The sequence below is a fragment of the Falco peregrinus genome, chromosome 4, assembly GCF_023634155.1.
Source record: "Falco peregrinus isolate bFalPer1 chromosome 4, bFalPer1.pri, whole genome shotgun sequence".
Lineage (NCBI taxonomy): Eukaryota > Metazoa > Chordata > Aves > Falconiformes > Falconidae > Falco > Falco peregrinus.
The window spans coordinates 104,186,076-104,213,366 of record NC_073724.1 but is presented as its reverse complement, the minus strand read 5'-3'; the positions used below and the strand labels follow the sequence as shown (position 1 = coordinate 104,213,366).

Genomic DNA, 27,291 nt, shown 5'->3' with positions numbered 1-27,291 from the left:
CTCGAAGGTGCGGCTGAGTCATGCTGGATGCATGGCAGGGTGTTTCTGCTTGCCTGCAAAGGCATGATATGTAAGAACACAGACTTCAAGCAACAAGTAACAGATTTGCTTTCAGGGTAAGAAAGAGTTAAAACAGAAGTGCTGCTGCAGAGGCAGGCTTGTGTAACCTGCAGAGCAGGAAGAGCATCTCCTGTCCTGAATCCTTCTGAGGGTGAGGAGGAGGGGTTTGCTGTTGCTGACGATTGAGCAGAAGGACCTGACAACGTTACCCCAATTGCTGCAGCATTTGCAGCACAACAGGACCGGTAACGGCCCCTCTAGGGCAGGCGATGGGTCTGAGCAGAATAAAGGTGAATCTTTGATGGGGAAATTTAGATGTTTGAAAGTTGGTTGTGAAAGACTTATCAGGATGATTTAATAGGACTAGATAAAGGTTCGAGCTGATGGTTACTAGATAATCGTGATGTAGAAAAGTTGATAGAAGGAACAGGGAGCTGTACAGAAGGTAAGAGAAGAGCTGGGTCGTGCTAAACTGGTAGAGAAGACGAGGCAGAGAGAGAGGAGGAATGTCAGGTAGTGATATGGGGAAATAGTGCAAAATAGGGACAGTAAACATTGATTATGATTGTATATGTCTGCTCAAGGAGTGTAGGTGTGGTGATTGGTCACATAACCATATAGTTTTAAGGAAATACCTGCTCTTCCTCCTCTAACAAAGGGGCTATTTATAAAAAGGATGAGAAACATTCCAATGTTATCTAGAGATCTCCTTGCTAAAGAAAACCAGATGATTGACAAGGACGTGAATTAGCTGCAAACTTGCAAGACCACCACATTCCAGGAAAAGGACTGATAAGCTAATTAACATACCAAGTGAGAGTATGCGGGTTTAGGTAACGAATATGTATAGGCATCCTCAGTTGAACATTCATTTGTTTTATTGTATAAATATGAGATGGTTCCTCACTTCGGGCATGCACGCTTGTGGTGGAGCGATCCCCCGTGCATCTGCGTGCAATAAACATACCTACTTTATAACTTTCGAGTTAGGGAGTTTAATTCCGTACCTTAGTAGAAGTGAAAGAGTGAATCCCTCTCCTATGGGATTGGATCACTGTGCATATTGTAGGGAAAGTGGACACTGGAAGCGAGATTGCCCTAAGCTAAAGAACCAGCAAGGGGTTCTGGTGATCTAGAGACTAGGAAAAATGAGGTAGAATTTTTAGTGAATACAAAAACCAACTTATTTAGTGTTAAACTTCAGTGAAAAGAATTTGTTGCAGTTGTGGGGACTGCTGGCCACCAGGAAAACATCCTGAAACCTTTAAAGTGCAAACTAAGAAAACAAATAAGAATGCCAAATTCAACAAAATCTTTGTTGGGATGAGATTTAATAGAGCATCTAGACGTTTAAAGAAGGGGAAATGAAACCCAAAGTTAAAAATGATCAATTAATAGAAATCTTGAGCTTATCTTTAATTCAACAGAAAAGTGGAAGAGAGAACCTCCCTGAAGTAAAAGAAATTTTTAACCAGGTATATCTGGAAATAAATTCCAGGTAAGGCGAAAAATGCTTTCCCTGTTACAGTAAAAATGATAAGCGGGAGGCCTGCCTAGTTCAGGCAAAACAATATCCCTTGGTCAGCAGGGCTGTGGGGGATATTGGCATAAAAACTAAACTAAAATACACTCTGTAGTAGTTCTACTGATGTAAATCTGTGTGTTTTACCATGACAGTGACTTGTTATGGGATGCGCAGATGAAACTCTGCATTGACAACGAAGTACAAGGAATAAGGTTGGTCAAGTGCCTCCTACCATAGTCAAGGGCAAGACTGGGTTGGCCTCCGTGTTTGCCACCAAGCAGAATCTTGAGCTCCGCTGCTGACTGCAACCCAGTAGGCGTTGAGCGGTGGGAACATATGCCATGCCAAACCCTGATGTGAGGAATGGCCCCCTCTGTTATAAGAGGGTCATCCAGGAAGGAAGAACATAAGATGGCCCATTGAGGCACTGATTTGGAAACTGGAAACCGCCTGGCCGACCATGAGGCCAGATGAGTAGCAGAGGAGGTAGGAAAGGAGGAATTATCCTTAATACCAGATGGTAAAATCCAAACTGTAAGTGCAGATCAGGAGCCAAACTATTCTAAAGAAAACTTAAAGCTAATTCAGGACATGAATGATAAAATAAATAAGTGGACTTATTTGAGGGATGGTCGTATAGCGGTACCATCCAATTTAATATGGACCACGGCCCTAACAGAACATAGTAAGACGCATTGGGGAGCTGATAATTTATATGAAAGTCTAAATCAGAAATTGATAGGGCGAAACGTGTATACTGTAATAAAACAGGTGACTCAGCAATGTGAAATGTGTTTGAAAACTAGCCAGGGCAACAGTGGCAAGTTGTTTTTTCCAAACTTCCCAAGAAAAGGTGGGTACCGATATTTATTAAATGAATGGACACTCCAACGTATCATACAGTATTATGGACCTGCAACTTGGAATCCTAATGAACTCATTAGCGGTGCTCGAGAACCTATCTACAATCTGGATCGTATCATTCGTCTACTGGCTGTCTTGGAAATTATTACTAACAGACCAAGCAACTCAAATACGAAATGCAATTTATTAACACAGGATGAATCTCCATTACCTGCTAGCCGAAGAAGGAGGTGTTTGTGGTAAATTAAATGTTTCCAAGTGTTGTTTGAAAATTGATGACAATGGTGAGGTAGTTAAACAAATCACATCTGAGATATGGAAGTTAGCCCATATTCCCGTCCAAACTTGGGAAGACTGGAACATTGACCTGTTTTCCTGGCTTCCCAGGAGCCCCTGGGTAAAACGAATCCTATTTTACTTGTTATGTGGATTAGCCACCTTATTGTTTTTGCCATGTGCTGTTCCATGTTTTATAAGATTAATTCAACATGTTATAAATAACACGCAGTTTGCTACTATGGTTTCACCCAATGCCATTAAACAAATTCGAGTAGTACGCTGAAATGTACAGTCGACGATACAGATTACTTAGTTAACACAATAACAATTTAATAGCAAACAAGAATCTGGAAATACTATTAACAATTCATATAACAATGTAGGCTGATTAAAAATAAAAATAGAATGGCAAAGAAAGAAACCGCCAGAAAAGCGTAGATGAGGATATGGTAACGCCTTTTATACTTTTCCACCTCCGCCATAAGTTCTTGACGTGTGACAGCAGAAAAACGCACCCTCTGCCTAAACAACAACAGGAAGAAAAAAAAAAAATTGATCCCCTTTCTAATGAACCATATAGGTTAAACGTTTTGAGGACACTCACCTTGCAGAATGTTCAGAGGGGGAAATGTGCACTCTAGACCCTTCTTCCCTGGCAGGTGACGTGGCGGTCTGGTGGTGAGAAAACATTACATTGAAAGCAGGGACCTGTCGTTTGACCATATTGCCATAAATGTTACCCTTAACAGACTTACCGGAGTGGTAAGCTCGGGAAATGGGTCCGGGACTTCATCTGGACACTCAGCAGCCATCTTTTACCACATGAATGATTCGTGTATGCCTTTGAACATGCGCATGCGCAATTTTAAACCCCACAGAATGTATTAGAAAAATCTGGAAAGATCGCGCATGCAAAATCCTTATAGTCTCTAGTCATGATAGTGACGCATGTCAAAAAGGAATGTGTTAAGCAACTCTAGTATTTGATTTTTGCTATTTTTTAAGGGTTTTTTTAATAGGTTACCCAACCCTTTTGATTTAATTTGAAAACTGTGTGTTAGGTGCCCAATAAATGTAATGAACTACTCGACAGCCAGTAAATGACAAATAACAATTTATTAACACCACAAACTAGAAATTGGATAACAGAATAACAATCCAGCAAAGTCTCATGTAATGCAAAAAAACCCCCCAGACTTCTTCACTCGTGAATCCAGCACAGTCCTGAATAATGTCGGGGCAGTAACTCCATCTGTCCCTTCCATGAGAGTCCGTGCCTGGTCCTTGGTATTTCTCTTCACGAAGTGAAAAAGATGAACAGAAACGAATAACAAGTCACATGGTAACTTTGCTGGAGATCAAAATTTTCTTTTTGTTTATATAACAGTCTGTTGCACTCTCCTTTGATATCCCACGAGTTCCACTATTTGGGACGAATTGCGAGGAGGAGATCGCACTCTTCTACACTGGCGTGACCAAGTGACTTTGTTAGAGAACGTGGTGATGGGTTCGCAGCTAGTGACTCTGCTAGAATGGATCCGTGACAAAGTGCTGGACTTTCCACCTGATGGCACCTGGCAAATTCCTGCCTGGCAAGCTGTCGGCAGGCGGTTGTGTGACGCTGCTGTGGAGGGGGACTCCGTGGCAGGCATGTGTTTAGTGCCTTGGTGGCAAATTCTGACTACTCTTCCGCCAAGTGTGGGCTAATTCTACTAACGGCGCTAAACCAGGGGAGGCTGTAAATCCCCCCAACAGCGCGGCTCTTCTCAACACACCGTCAACGACGGCGATTCCCTCCACACCTCCTCTGCCCCCAAAGCTCCTGTCACTGACTGCAGCGACCCTCACAGCACAGGACCGAGCGTGGGAACAGGACAACTCGGACAATGATTCCATTGACACCGATAAACCTTTTGACCCAGGTCCTATAGACCCGGAAGAGGAGCTAGACATTTTTCCTCCTCCCGCTGATGCACTGGCCGTATTTTCGGGGAGGGTGAAAGGGGGTCTGCGGGATCGGTGGCAGGAATGCAGGCGGGAAGCGCTTAAGCGAGGGCATTTGGGAGGCGCCATGGCACGTTCACTATTTTGTCAGCCAAATCAACCTGCAGAGTGGCAGCCTGTGCAATACGAGGCTGTTAAAGAGTTAAGCAAAGCCGTGCGGGAAGGGGGGATCCATAGTACATTTGCTGTGTCCCTTCTTGGAGCGATGGCAGAGCCTTATACACTCACACCACGTGATCATTGGAAGTCATCGCTTTGTGTGGTACTAACTCCGATGCAGTGCATGTGGTTATCTGGTTTTTGCGAGCTATGTGTAGTGGCCTCGATTGAAAAGCTTAATCGGGGAACTGCTGTGAACTGTGAGCCGTTGGCTGGAGAAAATAATTGTGCCGACCGATCCTGTGACTCAGGCAAGGCATCCCAGGGACAGCTATTTGCAGACGGAGGAGATGGCTATGAAGACAGTCCGGATAGGGGGATACGGGAGTCTGGGCGAGCCTCTAGTGCGTCCTTCGCCACGGTCTTGCAGGGTCCTAGAGAGTCATAGACTAACTTTATTGATCGGCTTCAGAATAGCTTGCAACAACAAGTCGAGCAGGAGGAAGCTCAAGGGTTGCTTTTAAAACAACTAGCTGTGATAATGCCAATGAAAATTGCAAATGGGCATCGCAGCCCTTGCACAGGCGCAACCCCAACACGTGTCAAATGGTTATAACCCAGAACTCACAGCAGACTGTAACTCCCAAGTTGAGTTCTGGAATGCAGCGTAACACGTTTTTGCTTCTCTAATCTCTTCTGTAAGAATAGTGCACGCTCTTAACTGGCTTCGTAAATAAGGCTGCTGGCTTGCTAAAGAAAGTAATGCTACAATACTATTTCTTTTTTTTTTCCTGGCTTATTAACAGGTGTCGATTCTGTCCGTCACATGTTGCTACAGAACCGAGTTGCTATTGATTTTTATTATTAGCGCAGGGACAAGGGTGTAAAGACTTTGATAGGTTGTATTACGTCAGTCCGAGTGACCACTCTGAATCAATCCACAAAAGCATACAAAACTTAAAACAAAGATCCGCAGCAGAGCCAGGGGTGGGATGCCTTTGGTCTCTTCTCACGGCTGGGAAACTTTGGGCCGTGGATCAAAAGTAGTCCAGGATTTATTATAATCACCTTAACCCCCGTATTGATGTTTGCCTTACGTCTCCCATGCCTTTCTGTCCTGTATTCAGCGTTTAGTTGATTGTGACATAAATCAGGTCATGGGCACCCAGCTACACACCACCTTTGCCTTGTCGCAATTCACAAGCAAAAAAGAGGACGATAGAGAACGTCTGAAGAGAGATACAGGAGAGGAAAACAGGGAATGGCTGACCTAACAGGAGATGAGAGAACAGCCAGGTATCGTGAAGGAGAGGAGGAGAGATGAACGTGTTATCTAGTGACAAATAGGTGTCTGCATGCGTCTAGTGGTACACAGCTATGTAACTGCGTGAATGATTTCTGCCCTGAGCCTGGTGGTACGTGCAGCTGCGGTTTGTGTTCGGGCTCAGAGATGTAAATACGGGCTTCTCTGTTACAGTAAAGTGTCTCTGGTTGCATTAAAAAAAAAAAAAAAAAGTTACTTTAATAATAAGACTGCAGCCTAATCGAATTCCAAGAAATGTGAGATAAGATGAACTTCTGAATTTGTTCATAAGCTGTAATGGAGTGCTACCTATATATGAACGCTAGAACATAACTCTATTTCAGTTTGACCAGAATTTGACATGCAACTGCATCAGCATATTGACAGAATACCTTTTGAATTATTTCTTTTTTTCATAACCTCTAAACTGGGAACAGCTCAAGGTGAAAACAGACGGTTCAAATCCTCAGCTATTGCCTCAGAAGGAATAAAGTGTTCTTTGCGTACAGGTGAATTTAACACAGCTGAAAATTTGTTTTGGGTTAAAAGTCAAATCTCTGTCACACCTTCGTCACCACCACCACAACCTTTAAGGCCGGTGGGAAAAGCCTTCTGTACTCCGTTGCAGCGGTGAAACTTCAGTTGAGCTGCATTAGTTTGTGTACTTATCTGCAGCTCCTTTGGTGAAAATGAAGTTGTCGTAGAAGTTAGACTTTAACTTGAGTAACATACCATTTGATACCTTGTAAGTGAGAAAGATTGTGTCCTGACAGCATGCTCTTTCCCACACTTGTGCCTAGAGTTATACTTGAAATCAGGTTGCGTGTTAAGTTTAAACCTAATCACACAGATATCTCAAAGTCCACAAAGATACATCACTGCTTAGGGGATTCTTGCGGTACAGCAGGTGCAAAACCCGGTCCAAAGTAACAATCTAGAGAAGTGTTTTCCTTCAGGAACACCATTTTCCCACTTCTCATAGATTATACACCATACAACGTAATATCTCTCCATAAAGTGTCTTGTGGCTAAACTGCATTCTGCAAACTTGTATTAGAAATAGATGTTTGCATTTTCACCTGCTGAAGTTCCCTAAGCTAAAGGATTGTGACCTAGGCATTGTTACGAAGCTCAAAGATTGTGACAACAGCGATGGAGAAGAGTGATTTAACACATAGTTGATTTATGGTTCATACAGGACTATATCACACTACAAAACCGGTATGAATTCAGAGTTGTGGATGTACTGCATGTTCAGGTAATAGTTTCTCTACAATTTAAAAAAAAAAAAAGTGACTAAGCTATAAATCCTGTATACTCTTATCTTTCCCTATTTTTTTTAAGCATTTTTTTATTTCCCTGTTTGTGTATAGTTTTCTATATCTATCTAGATATAAACCACTAACACAAAGCAACCAGAACATTTTGAGAAACTGTTAGAGTTAACTTCTACATTTAATTCCAGTAACAATCTAGAGGTGTCCATTCAGCTGTTTGCTTAGTTCCAAGCCTTCATTGTGTGCTTCCAGGTTCTTTGAGAAGCAGCAGTAACAGTCGATTTAAAGTGAAACTTTGCTCTACGCAACTTCCACTTCCATGCTTTAGAATGGAGGCACAGCTGAACACTCGCCCAAGGGCAAGATTTCAAGAGCTTTTAAGTAGGTTTTATCTTCTCATTTTAGGAGAGAAAATGTTTCTTAACAGCTTACATATAGAATTTACAAGTTAAACACAATTTCTCATGCTCGTTTATTTGATTAGAAGTTTCTGAAAAATATTTTCATAACACTTCCATAGCTTATTGCATGTTCTTATAAATAATCATAAACCTGTATGTTGACCTCTGTAGGAAATGCACCGATAACAAGTTTAACATTTTGTGAACCCGACTGAAATGTACAAACGTGCACATAAAAGAAGGCTAAAATTCGTAATTAAGTAATGAGACAGAAAATAAAAGGGATGACAATTCCATAACAAGGTAAAGCAACCTTTTACAAAAAACACCCAAACCAGCAAAGAAACAAAACCAAAAACCACAAACAGGGGTGAATTGTAGAGACCAGAGACAGTGGGTTGTTTCGACATCGATAATGTGCAGCTGAGAACCTGCAGCAAAGAGTCACATAATTTTGAGGGAGCACGAGAAGAAACCAGGATGAGACAGAAAGAAAGGAGGGATGTGATCTCACCTGTAGAAGGCAAGTGAACAGCAGAGTGTGGCCTGTCACAGCACTCTCCAAACGAGCCAGCTGCAACCAGGTCTTTTACCATCACACTCTCCATGGCAGTCCCTCTGCTGCCTTCTAGTCTCGCCTCATCCAGGGCACGCTCACCCTCTCTGCTTCTTCCTCCCCTCTCTTCCTCGGCTGCCCAACCGCTTCACAGAACCAGCCACAGCTGCACCTTGTCTACACCAGCCAACCCACCGCCCCTGAAGCCAGCCCACAGCTGTACATTGTCAGTGCTGATTAACCCAGCTTCGTTCCTCTGCAGTAGCCTACAGTGCACAGCGCTAAGGAATGTGTTGTACGAACCTTTCGGGCCATTCCGCGTCGATTCACAGTCAGTTACAAAAACTGAACGACATGTCACAGGGCTTACAGCAGGAACTATTGGGAGATTGGTTGCGGAATCTTTTAAAGTCTTGGGGAACCACCAGATGGTTGCAGGAGTTTACAACACGCGGAGGAATATTGCTATTGGTAATTGTTGTTTTATTGACCATTTTTCCCTGTATGCCAAACTGTGTAAGATCTATGATTCAAAAGTAGTTTAACCTCTAATGTTGTTTCTGTTCAAAATAAAGACGGGGGAATTGTAGAGAGCTTTATGGCCAGTGCTGGAGGCCACGATGCCTGTGAAGGGCCTTGAAGGCTAAAGAAGAGAGAAAGTAAGATAAGGTTGGCTGAACGCCTGGAAGGAAGACGGATAATGAAGCAAGGCCAGAGCAGATGCGCGATGCCACATCTCGGCAGCTGGCTGAGAACATGAAACCCGCAGAGATAAGAAAGAAGAGAGAAAAAAAATGCAAGAAGTTCAGTGCATTTGCAGCTTAGTAATTAACCAATTATACGTGGCCAAGAAGTGCGTGAACAGTATTGATTAACCAAGGATATTTTAGTATGGGGCGCGTGAACAGCAAACGAGGATATTATAAGCGTGGGTTCTGGACTAATAAAAGGTCTTCTGGTCGAACTCAGGAGTCCACGTCATCATCTCCGCAGGCCACATGCTCCTCCTTCTCGTCTGCCATTTGCATGGACCTGCAAGGCCACACCATAAAAGTTAAAAAAACGTTCATGGTGCATTCACTCCTGCCTGTGTTTGTCTAAAGCAGCTGTGATGCTGCCCCTGGTGTTACCTGTTCAGAGAGCTGTTGCACCTACTGCTGCCAAATGCTCCACACCTTCACTTTCTCTACATACTGCTCTCTTTCTGCCTGGAGCTGGTGAACGGACTCCGAGAGCTGTTCAAAACAAAATTAAACACAAAGAAAATCGTATTGGCTAAATAAATTTGGCAGCGACTGCTTCAGGGATAAAGCCTGAAGAAACCAGTGTTAACGCAAAGCTCAGGCTGCATTCTTCTGCCACGCAAGTTTCTTTACAGACATGAAGATTTGAATGTCATTTCGTACAACCCCTGAGCAACCTGGGTTTCCAGGCCTGCCTTCTCCTCCAGTGCCACCTGCAACTGCTGCTTTGCATCCAGACTCCCTGCCTGATTTGACAACTGCCAAGAAAAATCAAAAAGTTATGGCAAAATGTTAACACTCCACTTCTGCGTAGCCTTTCCCCTGATAGTAACCTCCCACACGATCCATGTTGCAACCTTAAAGTGCTCCAACTCACGGTGATGTCCAGTAGCGGTAGCTGCTAACTATTGTGGCACGCTCCGCGTGCTGGTGATACAGGCAGCTGCGCCAGTCATCTATTACACCCGCATAACCATCTCCCGGCGCTAGTCACGCTGTTCAGAAAACCAAAGAGCAAGGAGGTAGCAAATGAGCTGGGACAAAGACCGAGGCACTCACATTCTCTGGAGGCTGCTGGTCATCGCCCGTGGGAGTCTCGGGCCGACCGTCGTCTTTAGTTTTGCGTTTTTTCTTAGTTCCTGAAGCTGCTCCAGGGCTCTTCTTCTGCTAATACTCCTTCAGCTGTGAAAAATAATAATAATGATCTGAAATCCAAACAGAATATGCCTTCCGTGAGAATGATGTCAACCCCCCAGCCCCAACTCCACTGGCTAAAAAGACCAAGAGAAATGCTCTTCAATGAGTTTGTCGCTCCGGGGGAAGAAAAATAAAAATCAAAACACGTCCAGAAAAGGCTAACGTAAGATCTAATGTGATGAGTGTTCAACTTTTGTATACAGCTAAGAGTTTTTGGGAAACGACTTGATACTCCGTCCTGCAACTACAAGGAGATGAAAAGAAGTATCTTGGGGTGGGGTTTTTTTAGGGTTATAACTAAGAGCATTAAGGAAAAATGAATAAAGGGCAATTAAATCTGAATGTTAAGTGAAACATCAACACCTGACAGTAAGATCTCCCCCTCTGTGAAAGATTTTGAGAAGGAAAATTACAATCCTTACAAACGCCACGTTAATACAAGCAGCGTAGTCACTGTGAACTAAGGGGAGAAGCAACCTACAACGGATTTTTCAATCGCACCCGCTTCACCCAGGAGAAGCTAGTCTGATAAGCCATTCGCTTGAATTCGGCTGGTCTTCCGAGCAGAATCGTTTGTGCTCCAGCAGGGTGAAGCCCCCAGGCAAGCGAGCCCCTGGCAGTTCGGTCAACTGCCCGTTTCCCCAGCCCGCAGCCCGCCCTCCGGCCCCCCGCCGGGCCGGGCCGGGCCGTGCCTCGGCCTCCAGGTGGGGAAAGAAGGACCCGTTATTGGCAGAATGCCAAAACGGAAGCCTGAACCGCTCCAGGACACTTTCCCCTCCCCAGGACTTTCACATACGCCGCCGGGCGGCCTGGGAGAAAACCAAGGGCGGGGAACTAAGTAAAATGAGACCAAAAAACCCCCAAAAAGGGTGTGGGGGAGGCCAGGGGGAGGGAAAACCGCCAAACCGAACCCGGCAGACCCACGGCACCCCCGGCCCGCCCCGGCCCCCGCCGCCCCTCACCTTCTCCTTGCCCACCGCCAGCCAGCTCTGCCGCTGCCGTCCGCCACGGCCGCCCCGCGCCTGGGCCGCCTTAGCTTCGCCCACCAGCGGCGCCAGCAGCCACGGATCGCCCAGCCTGCGCGGCCGCCCTGGAGGCCCGGCCCATCGCCGTGCCGCGACGTGCTCGGCCCATCGCCGGGCCCCGCCTCGTGGCCGGGCTCCGGCGGCTCGGGCTCGTGGCCCGGCTGCGGCTCGTCGCCGGGCTCCGGCGGCTTCGGTTCCTGGCCCGGCTGCGGCTCGTCGCCGGGCTCCGGCGGCTTCGGCTCCTGGCCCGGCTGCGGCTCGTCGCCGGGCTCCGGCGGCTTCGGCTCCTGGCCCGGCTGCGGCTCGTCGCCGGGCTCCGGCGGCTTCGGCTCCTGGCCCGGCTGCGGCTCGTCGCCGGGCTCCGGCGGCTTCGGCTCCTGGCCCGGCTGCGGCTCGTCGCCGGGCTCCGGCGGCTTCGGCTCCTGGCCCGGCTGCGGCCCGTCGCCGGGCTCCGGCGGCTTCGGCTCCTGGCCCGGCTGCGGCCCGTCGCCGGGCTCCGGCGGCTTCGGCTCCTGGCCCGGCTGCGGCCCGTCGCCGGGCTCCGGCGGCTTCGGCTCCTGGCCCGGCTGCGGCCCGTCGCCGGGCTCCGGCGGCTCGACCTCGTCGCCGGGCTCCGGCCCGTCTCCGTGCCCCGCCGGGTCCGGCAGGTCTGCTTTTCCCTCCTTCTCCTCAGGAGCAGGTGCCACCTTGCAGTGCCTGCTCCCCATGTTGGAGCCCGCACCGCCCGCTGCTCGGGTGACAGCCCGCACCGCCCGCTGCTCGGGTGACAGCCCGCACTGCCCGCTGCTCGGGTGACACCTGGCTGCCCGGCGTGCCCCACCCAGAGCTCACCTGCAGCTTCCCGGAGACGTTTGTTCCCCGGCGCTGACGGCACAGTGGGCCCTGTCGCTGGGAGACTCCACTTCCCAGCGTGCCCCGCGGCGCGCCCGCGCCTGCCGCTCCCGGCCGGCCCCGCGCGCACCCGGCCGGCCCGGCGGGAGGCGGCAGCCCTGGCCGAGCGGGTCCCGCAGAGCGCAGCTCGCAGCCCGGGCCGCCCCGGCGAATGAAGAGACGGGACGCAGCTTGATGCAAGCAAACGTCAATTTATTGTACAGAAGCACGAGTTTTTATACACTTTCAGAAGCTGCGCGTTTTAAACAGATTGGTTCTTGAAGCTAAGCATTGCATACTAGGCAATCCCTGATTGGTGGTTAACTACCAGCAATTAACCGCAAGGTGTTACCTTTCCTTGGCGCCATCCTTGGCGCCATCCGTCTCCCAGTCCCCTGTGCTCTGCAAACATGCCCCATCATGTTAATTGTTGTCTAGACAAGCTCGAGCACATTCCCCTCAGCTAACTGATTGCCACGCGTGGTCCTAGTTTGCAGCCCGCTCCTGCAGGCCGCTCCGGCGAGCCCGCCCGCCCCGCCGCGGCCTGGGCCTGATTTAAAGAACGTAATCAAAATTTCTTATAGACTAAGTATCCTTTATTGGCAGCGCTGGATGCACGGGGGATCCTTCCACCTAAGGTGCATGTCTAAATTAACTAACTATTTTATATTTATACCATAAAACAATGACTATTCAATTAACGTCTATACATAGTCATTACCTAAACCTGCCTTTTCTCGCTTCGTGTGTTAATTAGCTTATCAGTCTTTTGTGCTTTGATGTGAGTAAGCTTTAAATAATATAGTCAAGTTTGTATTCATAAACCAGTATTCATTTTAATGTGAATCAGTGAGCCTGTAATTGTGTAGCAACAAAGGGGTTAAAATGTCTGAAAGATTATATAGACTGTTTTGGCGAGGAAATTGCGAAATGTCTGCAAAGCAAGCTGTTCTACCAAGGAGATAACGGGACCTCTTCAAAACAGGATGTCCTTGAGTAGAATTATGAGGGATAATGTAAAAACACTGGGAAAGATTTCAACAAGTCTGCCAACTCATCACTTTTGAGACCTAAGGTGAAAAGTACACCATGAGGAAGACCTTCGGCCTTCCTTCCACAGACCACTGCCCACATTCTAAAGACCCCGGCCCACAATTTTCGGAAGAATCTGCACAAGCGTAAAAGACTGATAAGCTAATTAGCATACGAAGCAAGAGTAGGCGGGTTCAAGTAATGAATATGTATAGGCGTTAATTGTATATTCATTGCTTTATTATATAAATACAAGGTAATCTGCCCCTCTGGGTGTGTACGATCTCCGTACACCCGGCGCTGCCAATAAAGAATATTTAGTCACTACAAATCTGGTTTTGACCTGTGAATCAGCTTGTGCAAATTCTTCCAAGAGTTGTGGGCAGGGGTCCTCGGGACGTGGGAGTTGGTCTTTGGGAGGAAGGCCTTAGCTCTTCCTCAGGGTGTACCTTTCACGTTTTACCAGAAAATGCTGAGCTGGCCCAGTTTGCTGTTTTCCAAACCTGCAGAACCAGTTTCAACCAATTCTCGCTTTATTTGTCTTTCCCCCCCCTGGGGTATTTTAGCTTAAGTTTGAACATAACAGAAGGACAACAGATAACAGGTTGTTAGCTTAGGTTTCAACAAAGGTAGAAGGATAACAGGATAGCATTACAAGAATACACTGGAGGATGTCATATATATTATATTCATTACATTTTAACTACAAGATTTATTCTATCCTACAGCGAATTCATACAATATCAGCGCAGGTGTAGGTGAGCTCAACCAGAATGTGAATATGGAGCCTTCTGACAAGGACGTGCTAACTGCAAAACGAAAAATAAACACCAACAAAAAAACCCCACCAAACTGCTGAAGAGGTAAGACTCAAGGGTACTAGGGTATGAGGTAATCGTGGTAGTGGGAGATCGCGACCTCCTACTGAAACGCCCCCCCCCGAGGGAGGCGGATCCCCGCTCGGGGAGCTGTACCTTTAAACCGAAGTGAGAAAGAAACTAACCAGTAACCCGTCAGGAGGCGCAGACTGGGCGGAGCAAACCAGCCGAGCTTTATAAGTGTGCGCTGTGGGCTGAGAGAGGCGTGCGCGTTAGGAGGGGTGCTGCCCCTTGAACGCGGCGCTGCAACAGACATCCCTGCTGTGTAACCTTCCACGGGTGGCGAGGTTTGATTCCGTCGCTTTGGCACCTCAGGTGGGACCTTTTCTGTCCGGCTGCGGGACCTGCTGAGCACGGGGCTTTTCTGGGCGCCCCCGAGATTTCTCGGGAGGACTCCCCTGGGCGCCCAGATCACCGCAGGGACCATCGGCGGGCCGGGTGTGTTGCAGTTGGGTTGGGGATAGCTGTAAGCCGTGAGGAGATGTCCTAGGCGAGGTAGAGCGCTGGTGCTGGCCCCTGGAGAGGCTGGGGATGGGAGTTTGGGCACTCTCCTCGCTGCGGTAGAGGGAGGGGGCCCGAGGGGTAACGGGTTTTCTCCGGAGCGGTGCGGTTTGGCCATTTTGTCATCCGTTGTAAGACTTGGTCCCATACGTGGCATTCTGATTCACGTTGATCACGTTAAAAGACCTCTGGCGAACGGTTAATGGTTTATGATTTCTGTAAGTGACTCGAAGTCGGTATTTTGGAACGGGTGAATGAATGGCCGAAACGGCCCTTTGTGTGAGTGGGTGAGACGTGCGGCTGCTAGCGACGCGAGTGCGGAGTCGCGATCCGCGGCTGTTACCCCCGCCGGGACAGGGACAAGGTGAGGCTGCTGCGGGCGGTGAGTAGGTGCGGGCGGTGAGTAGGTGAGGCGCAGCCCTGCGGAGCGGGTGTGCAGCTCCGACCCGCCGTCTCGGGTCCTCCGCGGGGAGAGCGGCCGAGACGAGCGAAGCGTGTGACAGATCCCGGAACAGCGTTAACGTGAATCAAACACCGCTTTTTGGTGTTCTAGACGTGGTCCTCGAGACATTTCGTGTAACCCGGTGTTTGCTTTTGGCTGTTTTAATTGTAAACCAAGATGTTTGGGTAGAATTTGGGAAGGATTTTTGGTATATGCGATGTCAGGGAAACTGCTCTGACTGGGATAGCGAGCGCTCGGGCGAGCTTGAGCAGCTGATGTGGGGCATTTAGGAAGTGTAAAGAACCGGTAGGAAAGTGCGGAGGGAGTGCAGGGCAGGCATAGCGCAGCCCCTCCGCTGGAACACACACGGCGCTTGCCCGGTTTGTCACCACCGTTGTCTGTCTGTTCCTGCTAAGTGCGTAAAAATGGTGTAAGTACGTTATTTCTCCAAACGGGAGGCAGGAGTTTTATCTTGGGAATTGTCTCGAATTCAGGTACGTTTGCTGTGGGGCGAGCACGCCACCTCCTGCCTTGGATAAGGCGCTGTGGTCGGTTTAATTGAGCCGTCTCCTTTAATTAGCCAAGGCGACGAAGAAAGGAAGTTTTGCAGGGCACGACAAAGACGGTAATTTCCAAACAACTATTATGGGAGGTAAACAGAGCCGTGGAATAGTGAAAAAGAGCCCTTTGGGCTGCGTTCTGGCACATTGGAAGGAAATAGGAGGACCATCAGATGGGAGTGTGAATAAGAAAACTTTGATAAAGTATTGTAATCATTGGTGGCCTTTATACAAACTGGATGATGGAGAAAAATGGTCCTTTAACGGGACACTGAATTATAATACCTTAGTACAATTAATGTTGTTTTTAAGGAGGGAGGAAAAGTGGGATGAAGTAGCATATGCTGACATGTTCTTTACTGTCCGAAATCACCCTGAATACCAAATAAACTGTGGACTAATAACACCACAGGACCCAATGGTCTTTGCTTCAGAGAAAGAGAGTAAGAAAGGTGGAAAAGAAAAGTTGAGATGTTGTTCGGCTTGTAGCATAGGGCACAGGTGTACAAAGTTGGAGAAAACAAAGAATCCCGGGGTGGAAGACCTGCCAGAGTGTTATAAACTGCCAGTACAGGCACAACAGAGAGAAAGTGATGACTCTGATTTGGGTATCCCTCTGAATAGGCCAGTATCCTCTCACACCAAAAGTAAAAGAGAACATGTGGCGACACAAACACCCTTAGGAGAAGCAGTGGGACCATATAGGCGTCCCATCTTGATAAGGGTTCCCTTATCTTTGTCTGATCTTACAGTATGGGAAAAGATGGCAGAAAACTACCGAAATGATCCTGTAGGTGTGAGTAAATGTTTGAACTTTCTGATAAAACAGCATGATCTTGATTGGAATGATATTCAATTATTACTACACTGTATGACAGAAACTGAGAGGCAGCTAATATTAAAAAAGGCTGAAGACCTGGCCAGTGGTCAACTTAAGAGCAGGGGAGAGGATGTAAAAGAACACTTTCCCTTACAAGATCCACATTGGGACTGCAACAACAGGGACCACAGAGAATTGCTAAATGCCTACAGAGACTGGGTCGTAAAGGGAATGGAGCAGGCTATCCCAAAAACAATTAATTGGTTAGCCTTGCATGCAGTTAAACAAGGTCCGGAGGAAACCCCCTCGGAATTCTTAGACAGATTACGGGATGCTATGAGGAATACTTCTCTAGACCCGTGGTCAGAGATAGGAATTCAACAGCTAGTGTCTCTATTCGTTGCACAGTCAGCAACCGATATCCAGAGAAACTTTAAAAAACTGGGGCCAGCAAAAAGTAGAGATTTGGAAACTTTACTAGAGGAGGCATGGAGAACATTTAACAATAGGGAAAAGCAGGACCAAATAAAAACAGTGCAAATGTGGAGAGCAGTGTTACAGGAAATCAAAGGGGTTAGGGAATTTAGGAAACCTTTGGAAAGGGACCAATGTGCGTGGTGTAAACGGAGGGGACATTGGAAAAACGAGTGTCCAGAGAGATGGAAAGGGAGAGGAAGGATACAGACATAGGTTAAAGAAGATTGATGGAGACCTGGGGAATCTATCCTAGTGGTTCAACTGGTCATATTAGAGCTAGGGAGACAGCAACAACATGTAGAGTTTTTAGTTGACACTGGAACAATGTTTTTTGTTTTAAATCAAGCAATGACACCTGTAGATGATGACCTTGTAACGGTAAGGGGAGCTACTGGCCACAGTGAAAAGGCATACTTTTTAAAACCTCTTCAGTTTAAACGAGGGAAACAATTGGGGATACACAAATTCTTATATATACCTAATTTGCCAAGGCCTCTATTGGGACGAGACCTATTAAAGCAATTAGAGACAGAAATACAGTTCAAAAAAGGAAAAGTGGAACTCTGGGTGGGAGATGACCAATTAATTGAAATCTTAAGGCTGGCCCTCATAAATATTCCTGCTAGCTTGGGAGTGCTTGAGGAGGTCCAGAATCAAATATATCCAGGGCTATGGGCCTCAGAAATACTGGGAAAAGCGAAAAATGCCACTCTGATAACAGTTAAACAAGGGACAATACCTGTGAAGATTAAACAATATCCCCTTAGAATGGAACATAGGGAAGTCTGACCAATAATTGAACGGTTCGTTAAATATGGGCTATTAATGGAATGTGAATCGGAATAAAACACTGCCATTTTACCAGTCAAGAAGTTGGATGATAGTTATCGAAATCCTTAAACTTCTGGAAGCAGTGCAGCTGCCGGAAAAGGTAGCTATTATGTGCTGTAAGGCTTACCAGAAAGGGAACACCGCTTAAGAACTGGGCAACACTATGGCAGACTGGGAAGCCAAGAGAGCAGCTGAGAGAAGTAATTTGGAAGTGCAGTCTTTAGTCCTAGATGGTAAAATACAAATTGATTGTGAACCCAGGTATGCTAATGAAGATTGGAAATCAATAGAAGACTTAGGGGGAAAAATACAGGAAGGTAAATTGAGTAAGAACACCACAATGTAAAATAATAATACCATTGTCATTGTTATGGGCTGTAGTTACAGCAGAACACAGAAAATCCCACTGGGGAACAGAAGCCTTGTATAAGTATTTGAGCTGGCTAATGGTTGCTAGAAACTTATATACCACTACTAAGCAGGTAACACAGCAACATGGGGTTGTTTACAAAACAGTCCCAAGGCAGGACCTAAAGCCCAGCCTGGACAGACAGGGAAAGGGAATTATCCTGGGCAGCAGTAGCGAACTGATTTTTCAGAACTTCTCAGAAAAGGGTTTGTTTTGATACCTGTTGGTCTTGACAGATGCCTTTCCAGAATGGCCACAAGCATTCCCCTGCTGGATGAATAAATCCAGGGAAGTGACATTGGTACAAGAAATTATACCCGTATTTGGGATCCCAGCAGTTGTGTCCTCAGACTGAAGACTGCATTTTGTGGCAAAGGTCAGTCAACAAGTTAGGAGATTTCTGGGAACAGATTGGCCATTACATACTCCTTACAGGCCACAGGCAAGTGGCCAAGTAGAAAAAATGAACCGCTTCCTTAAACTGCAAATTGTAAAATTAGGGCAGGAAGCTGGATTGACCTGGCCTCAGTTGCTACCTCTGGCTCTTCTGAGAACTGGAACTGATATGAAGAAATAGTACAGAATAGGGATAATAAGTTAATTGTAATTATATATATTTACTCAAAGAATATAGGTATAGTAATTAGTCATGTAACCATATAGTTTGAAGGAAATAACTAATGGAAGGAGTCTGTTTTTCTTTCTCTGACAAAGGGCCTATTTAAAAAAGGATGAGAAACATTCCAATGTTATCTAGAGGGAGAGACTATAAGGAACAAGAATGAGAAACATGGTCAACAAGGACATAAATTAGCTCAGACCAATAAGAACACTGCAAACTTGCAAGACCATCGCATTCCAGGCAAAGGGTGAAAAGTACACCATGAGGAAGACCTATGGCCTTCCTCCCAGAGACCACTGCCCACGTCCCAGAGACCCCTGCCCACAATTCTTGGAAGGATTTGCACAGATGGAAGGGACTGATAAGCTAATTAGCATATGAAGCGAGAGTAGGTGGGTTTAGGTAATGAATATATATAGGTGTTAATTGAATATTCATTGTTTTATTGTATAAATATGAAATAGTTTGTCACTTTGGGCATGCACGCCTGTGGTGGAGCGATTCCCTGTGCATCTGCGTGCGATAAACATACCTACTTTATAACTTCTGAGTTATAGAGTCTAATTCCGTACGTCAGAACCAAGCCCAAAGCTGAGTCCTTTTGAAATAGTGCATGGAAGACCTTATATGGTGCAGGCAGGGACATCGCAGGTCGGTACAGAGACCTTAACCAACTATGTAATAAGTTTACAAAAACAACTCCAAGAGTTAGAAAAGTTGATCCTAGGTACTTGTGCTCGAGGACTTGATGGACTAGTTTATAATATTGTACTGGGTTATTACGTGTATGTCAGATCTCTTCCAGGCTCACCTCTAGAACCGAAGTGGGAAGGCCTGTTCCAGGTATTGCTGACATTCCGTACAGTGATCAAAATAAAAGAAGTCTCTTCTTGGATTCACCATACAAGAGTTAAAACAGCACCAAGACAGCAATGGGAATCCAGACAGACGGGCCCTCTGAAGATCAGCAGTCTTTTTGTTGTAGATGAAACATCTATACCCTACTGGGACTTTTATAGCAAAAACTTATTCCTGGAGCCGAAACATATACCTACAGTTAACTTTAATATTTCAAGGCTTTCTAGTTTGTCTGATTTTTAGGTATGTGCAGCTCTTCCCAGAGGTGATTTAATAACACCCCTATATGGGGTAGTGGCCCAAAACTGGAACTATATTAATGAATCAAGTCCAGTCTGGCCGGAATTTTAGAAAAAGCCAGGTAACAAGGGTGGCTATTGCCAGTATGATAATGACACTTCTAGATTGGGACCTAGAGTTGATTTACGAATGCTCAATTCGGATACCGTAGCATTTTTTGGTAAGCAATAATAACTGTAGTTGGAAAGCTCTGAGCAAGACTGTAGGATTCTGTCCTGGTCAACTCTGGCTGTTCATTGTTCCCAAAGTGATGGGTGGAATGATTTTTGGATAGATAAGACTACCAATCCTGTGGAAAAATGGGATTTGACAAATGTGACAATAATAGATTTTTACAATAGCTTATTTACAGAGCTATTGAGGGAAGGGATTAGAGAAATTTTAGTATATCTAATTGCTTAACAATTACCTATATTGTTGTTGATAAATAATGCTTTGTTTTACTAACCATTGTGTAAATTAACTGAAGCAAGGAGTCTGCAGTTCCTCCTGAAGGAGAGTTGACAAGAACTAGCCAAAACCAACTCTATAGTTTGGACAAAGACAAAGGAACAACTGAGTCTGTGTGAAGAGAGAAGGTAAAAAGTTCAGAGCGAGGGAGAGTACCAAGCCTTCATCCTCAGGACCACCACCAAGAGGCACCACACCATGCAAGTGCAGTTGGGAGGGACTTATGGAAATGACTTCTTTGAACTAATTTTAACATGAAAGGGGGGGGGGGGGGAGAATAGGTCATGAATATGTATAGATGTATTTGGAAACCTTATGTATATGTAACATTTGATTACATTGAGGCAAGTTCGTGCCCCAGGCACACACTGCTTTGGTGGGACTAACACCGGCACCTGCCCTTCCCATGCTGCCCAGCACTGAACAAGTGATAAGATTGTGGGGTCTGATTCTGATTCTGCACGTCAGGTTTGGTGAGCCAGGCAGGAGGATCTCTGCTCAGCTGCAGGTTCAACTGTGGAGTGGATGACCCTGAGCGCACCCTGAGCACTTTCCTTAGAGGAGCCTCAGCTACCAGTTGCTCATCGCGGGAGGGGACAACCTCCTGAAGCTGCAGAAGAAAACAGTATGTTTTAGTAGAGGGGGCCTGTAAGTCACGCATGGCCGGGTCAGCTGGTAAATCGTGCAGAGATGTCTGGCGTGCAGCTCAGCCCCTGTATGGGAGGAGGGTACCCTGCATGGTAAGGAAGGGATTTGCTGACTGATGGGTCGGCTGCTAGTGATCTTGAGGGCAGATCAAGCAAATCTGAGGTTGCTGGTGCATCCCAATGTTGGGAGCCAGGATGGACCTGCTAACGACTGGTATATAAGAGGCAGGAGAAGGGTAAGCAGACCTCTCGCAACTGCAATAAAATCACTTTGTATTAATCACTGCATTATTTGCAGCTGCTAGATGGACGCTAACTGTATGGTTTGAATACCCAGGAATTTTGTTAATAGTCTTTGTTTTGTATGAGTGTACCATGTTTTTAATACTGTATGTATGAATGAATATCTCTTTATGTTGATAACAGGACAGGACAAACCCAAAACTCCTCCGGTGGTTTGGGTTGGAACGCTGGGAAAGTTTAAACGAGGGGGAGGACATTGGATAAATAGGGGAAACAAAAAATATTATTTAAAAGGAGCTGTGATTCCCTGTCTGGTCTGCAGTAATATAAGAAGCTATGATAATAGGTACAGTGGTTGGCACCCAGCCTGGGTCTTACTGAAGTGCTATTTTTGTGAAAGGCCCTGGTATTGTGCTCTAAAAGGCAGACAGCAGAGTGCCTGAAGTGCTCTGGGTATCATCACCCCACCCTACCACCGGTCCTACAAAACTCCAAAATAAGTTAGTGTGTGGAAGAGAAAATTTGATTCTGGAAACTTGGGATGTTTGGGAAAAGGATTGGGAGAAAACTATAAAGAAGTGTAAAAAGCGGTTTGTGTGGAAACTTACTAGAAGAGTAGCTGGAATCAGAGTAAAAAATTAATGAAAGGTTACAACATGGGTAATGCTCAAGGGGGAATTCTGAAAAAAAAAAATTGCCTTGCTCATTGGAAAGATATTGTTGGGACTGGAGGTACAGAAAGTAAAAAGAGTTGTTAAATATTATTGCAATCGGTGGTGGCCCTTATATAAATTGGAAAATGAAACTAAATGGCCACTTAACAGGTCAATGGATTATAATACCCTTTTACAACTAATGCTATTTTTAAGGAGGGAAGGAAAATGGGATGAAGTCTTGTATGTAGACATGTTTTTCATCCTCTGAAACTATCCAGGGTGGCAGAGGAACTGTGGGATGGTACCACCACAGGACCCCATGGTATTTGCACCTGAACAAGAAAATAAAGATCTTAAGGGTCAACTAAAGCGGTGCTGCTCGGTATGTAGTATTGGGCAAAGGTGCACTAAAGCTGACAAAATTCACCAGGTACCAGAAAAAGATCTAACTGTTTGTTTAAGCCTCCCCCTCAACTACAGGAACAAGATGTGGACTCAGATGGAACTCCTACTTTCCCTGATAGCCCTATATCTTCCCATACTAGGAAGAAATCATTTGGTTTTAATTAAGCCTTGGTGCCCCTGGAGGGTGACTACATCATGGTAAAAGGGGTAACTGGCCAAAATGAAAAGGCTTATTTTTGTAAACCTCTGAAATATAAATTAGGAAAACAACGGGGTATCCATAAATTCCTGTATATGCCCAACTCCCCAAAGGCACTTTTGGGGAAGGATTTGTTGGAACAGTTGGGTGCAAAAATTACATTTGAAAAAGGACAAATTACTCTGGAAGCAAAAGATCAACAGTACATTCAGATATTGAGTATATCTTTAACCAGCTTCTCTGCAGAAAGAAAAATTAGCAAAGAAATTTTAAACCAGATATACTGGTCACCAGTGTACCTGGAAGGGTGAAGAATGCTCTACCTGTTGAAATTAGACTCAAAGAAGGCTGGCATCTGGTAAGAGTTAAGCAGTATCTCCTAAAAAAAGAAGATAGATAAGGGATCTGGCCAGTGATAGAAAATTTCCTACAATTGGGATTATTGAAAGAATGTGAATCAGATTTTAACACTCCCATATCACCTGTTTGCAAACCTGACAGGTCATACTGGGTGGTGCAGGATTTGTGGGCTGTAAACAAAGTAACTGAAGATCTCTATCCAGTAGGAGCAAATCCATTTATCTTGTTGACTGTATTGACTGCCAAATTAACATGGTTTACTGTTTTAGACCTGAAGGATGCCTTCTTTTGCCTCCCTCTCCATGAAGCCAGCCAGAAGTTATTTGCATTTGAATGGAAAACCCCCCCAAAAAGGCTGTAAAACCCAGCTCGCTTGGATGGTGTTGCCACAAGGATTTAAGAAGAGCCCTACCATCTTGGGCAATCAGCTTGCGAAGGACTTGGAATCCTGGGAGCTCCCATCTGAAGATGGGAAATTGCTGCAATATGTGGATGATATCCTGATAGCCACCAAGACAGAAGACAGTTGTATGATCTGGATGGTGAGCCTACTGAATTTCCTAGGGCTCCAAGGGTACCGAGTGTCTAAAAAGAAGGCCCAAGTAATGCAGCGAAAAGTGATTTATTTGGGCTATGTAATTAGTGCCGGGCAAAGGACTTTGGGACAGGCCTGCAAAGAGGCAATATGCCAAACTCTGAGACCTCAGACAGTGAAAGAGTTATGAACTTTTTGGGGAATGACTGGCTGGTGTTGACTGTGGATATGTATTTGGACTGTGGATCTATAATTATGGACTGCTTGTTAAACCACTATATGCACTAACAACCACTAAGCAGAAACGCCTTGAATGGAATAAGGAAGCCATGCAGGCCTTTGAATAGCTGAAAAAGGCCCTGATGTCAGCCCCGGCTTTAGGGCTATGAGATGTAAGCAGGTTTTCCTCTCCTACCATGAAAAACAGGGAATTGCCTTGGGAATATTAGAACGAGGTCTGGGTCCTTATCGATGAGCAGTTGCCTACTCCAAGCAGCTGGATGCAGCTGCTAAGGGTTGGCCTGGATGCCTGTGAGTGGTTGCAGCTGTAATACTAAATATCCAAGAAGCTTGAAAATTTACCCTGGGCCAGAAAACTACTGATTTGGTGTCCCATACAGTATCCGTGGTGCTGGAAGGAAAAGACGGACACTGGCTTTCTCCACAGAGATTCCTGAGATACCAGGCCATACTGGTAGAATAGGACTATGTGGAAGTTACCGTTACTAACATTGTCAACCCAGCTTCTTTCCTTAGTGGGAACACAAGAGAACCAGTACATCATGACTGCCTGTAGACCATTGAAGCAACGTATGTGAGTCACCCAGACTTGAAAGACAGTCCTATGGAGAAAACTGGTTCACCGATGGAAGCAGTTACGTCCTGAGTGGTAAGAGACATGCAGGATATGCCATTAACACCAGTCAAGATATAAGAGTCAGGGCCTTTGCCCATGAACACCTCTGCACAGAAGGCAGAAATAATTGCTCTAACACGCCTTGGAATTGGCCCAAGGCAAAGTTGTGAATGTTTACACAGACTCAAGATAAGCTTTTGGGGTTGTACACGTGCACAGAGCAATCTGGAAAGAAAGGATTATTGAACTCTCAAGGGAAAAACATCAAGCATGAGGCAGTCCAGCTTCCCAAGGGAGTGGCAATCATGCACATTAAGGCACACCAGAAAGTGAGCTTGCAATTGGAAAAAGGAAATGAGCTGGTGGACAGAGAGGCAAAATGAATGGCTAAAACAGGGTGCAAACAGAAGGGGCTTTGATCCCTGACGGGCAAATCTCCCTAGAAGGTAAGCCAGAGCATAACAAGGAAGATTAAAAGCCTATTACAGACTTAGAAGGATCATATAATAAAGAAGGGTAGGCTCACACCCCACAGGATAAATTAATTAGTCCCTCCTGCCTAATATGGTATTTAAGAGAGGAACATCAAAAAAGGCACTGGGGGGCAGAGGCTTTGTATAAAGAGTTAATTAGAGAAACTGTGGCCAGAAATTTATATACCACAGTGAGACAGGTGACTCAACAGTGTGATCTTTGCCTCCAGACTAATTCCAAGAATAATCCCAGGCCAGAGATGGGCCAAATTGGAAAAGGCAATGGACCTGGACAGCAATGGCAGATTGATTTTACAATCTCCCAAGAAAAAGGGCGTTTCTATATTTATTACTATTAACTGATACTTTTTCAGGTTGGCCAGAAGCATTCCTGACCAGAACAGCCAGGGCTCGGGAGGTAACCAAAATATTGGTACAAGAGAGAATACCATGTTTTGGGGTTCCTGCAACCATATCCTCTGACAGGACCATACTTTATCACAAAGGTGGTATAGCAAATTAGCCAACATTTGGGTATAGATTGACAACTTCATACCTCCTATCTCCCTTGTTCCCCATCTTGGGTGTGGCAGACCTTGAGCAGGCTATAGTTAATATTTCTGTCACCAAAATCAGGAATCAAACCTCTAAACACCAATGTAGTATGAAGAAGCAGGCACTCCTTTATTGCAGCGCTGGGTGCTTGGTGGCATCTCCACAAATCGAGCACACCTGTGCACATCTTACCGTTACACTTATACACAAAATGACAAGGTCGTACACTCCCAGTTACAATGATTGGTTAGTAATTTGCATATAATTGTATTATTTGCGGTGTCATCCTTTTCTGTTACTATGCTTGCATAAGGGAAGGGTCATCTTTACCTGTGGGCATGATTTTTAGTATTACAAAGAAGGTAGTCCACTTCAGGACACCTTAAAAGTAAGTTTTGTATAAATTTTGTTGCCAAGTTGGACAGCTGGATATCAGCCTTGCCAAGCTGTCCAATAACTCATCCTATACACAATAGAATCTGGGTGCTCTGGTTATGGTCTAGAGAATAAGGACTAAGGGTGTTATGGTCTATATAGCATAGGGACTTCAAGTAACAGTCTGGGATAACAAGCAGCACAGCAATTCATATGTCATTTGTTAATAAGTGTGAACATAATTCTATCATGGAGGTTAATTCCTTAAAATCAAAATGCTTTTATAAACACAAAATATAGAAAAAATCAGTTAAATCAAGATAATCTGCAGCATTTCAGCAGAAATGGAATAGTAGCAAACTGTTGATGCCCTCTGTAGTTTAGACTGAGAGGTAAAATGCTTGCAGGAGATAGTCCTTCAGAATAGGATGGCCCTGGATATAATGACGGCTGACATGGGAGGAGTATGTACCATTGATATGGAGAAATAGTGTGAAATAGGGACAATGGACATCGATTGTGATTGTACATGTCTGCTCAAGGAATGTGGGTATGGTGACTGGTCATGGGTGCGGTGTCTGGTCACATAGCCACGCAGCTTTGAGGAGACGCCTGCCCTTCTTCCTCTAACAAAGGGGCTATTTATAAAAAGGATGAGAAAAGGATGAGAGACATTCCAATATTATCTAGAGGGAGTGCTAAGTCTCCTTGCTGGAGAAGATCGGATGGTCACAAGGACATGAATCACCTACAAACCTGCAAGACCACCACATTCCAGGCAAAGGACTGATAAGCTAATTAACATACGAAGCAAGAGTAAGCGGGTTTAGGTAACGAATATGTATAGGCGTTAATTGAATATTCATTTGTTTTATTGTATAAATGTGAGATGGTTTGTCACTTCGGGCATGCATGCTTGTGGTGGAGCGATCCCCCGTGCATCTGCGTCAATAAACATACCTACTTTATAACTTTCGAGTTACAGTGATATGGAGAAATAGTGTGAAACGGGGACAATGGACACAGACTGTGATTGTATATGTCTGGCCAGGAATGTGGGTATGGTGACTAGTCATGGGTGCGATGTCTGGTCACGTAGGCACACAGCTTTGAGGAGACGCTGCCCTTCTTCCTCTAACAAAGGGGCTATTTAAAAAAAGAATGAGAAAAGGATGAGAGATATTCCAATGCTATCTAGAGGGAGGGAGTGCTAAGTCTCCTTGCTGGAGAAGACAGCTCCTTGCTGGAGACACAAGGAGACGATCGGATGGTCACAAGAACATGAATCACCTACAAACCTGCAAGACCACCACATTCCAGGCAACGGACTGATAAGCTAATTAACATACGAAGCGAGAGTAAGCGGGTTTAGGTAATGAATATGTATAGGCGTTAATTGAATATTCATTTGTTTTATTGTATAAATGTGAGATGGTTCTTCACTTCGGGTATGCACACTTGCAGAGGAGCGATCCCCCGTGCATCTGCGCGCAATAAACATACCTACTTTATAACTTCCGAGTTATAGAGTCTAATTCCATACGTCAACAGAGTTTAATTCCGTACGTCACCTTGATTAATACTAGCTGTTGCACTTATGTGCA

At 45.5% G+C, this 27,291-nt stretch overlaps 2 long non-coding RNA genes across 3 annotated transcripts in view; one reads left to right on the top strand and one right to left on the bottom strand.

Moving 5' to 3' along the window:
• Positions 1 to 3,924: 3,924 nt before the first annotated feature.
• LOC129784381 (uncharacterized) overlaps positions 3,925 to 27,291 on the top strand; it is a 47,384-nt gene continuing 24,017 nt past the window's right edge. The window contains exon 1 of the long non-coding RNA XR_008747047.1: positions 3,925 to 4,908. This is a non-coding gene — a long non-coding RNA (uncharacterized LOC129784381). The remainder of the gene's footprint in view (positions 4,909 to 27,291) is intronic.
• LOC129784380 (uncharacterized) lies at positions 7,422 to 12,332 on the bottom strand. Of its 2 annotated transcripts, none has more exons than XR_008747046.1 (4): positions 12,165 to 12,332; positions 10,171 to 10,293; positions 9,499 to 9,603; positions 7,422 to 9,400 (listed from the first exon to the last, which is right to left on the bottom strand). It is a non-coding gene; the product is annotated as an uncharacterized LOC129784380 (long non-coding RNA). The 2 variants fall into 2 exon arrangements; XR_008747045.1 differs by lacking the exon at positions 12,165 to 12,332 and adding an exon at positions 11,271 to 11,408.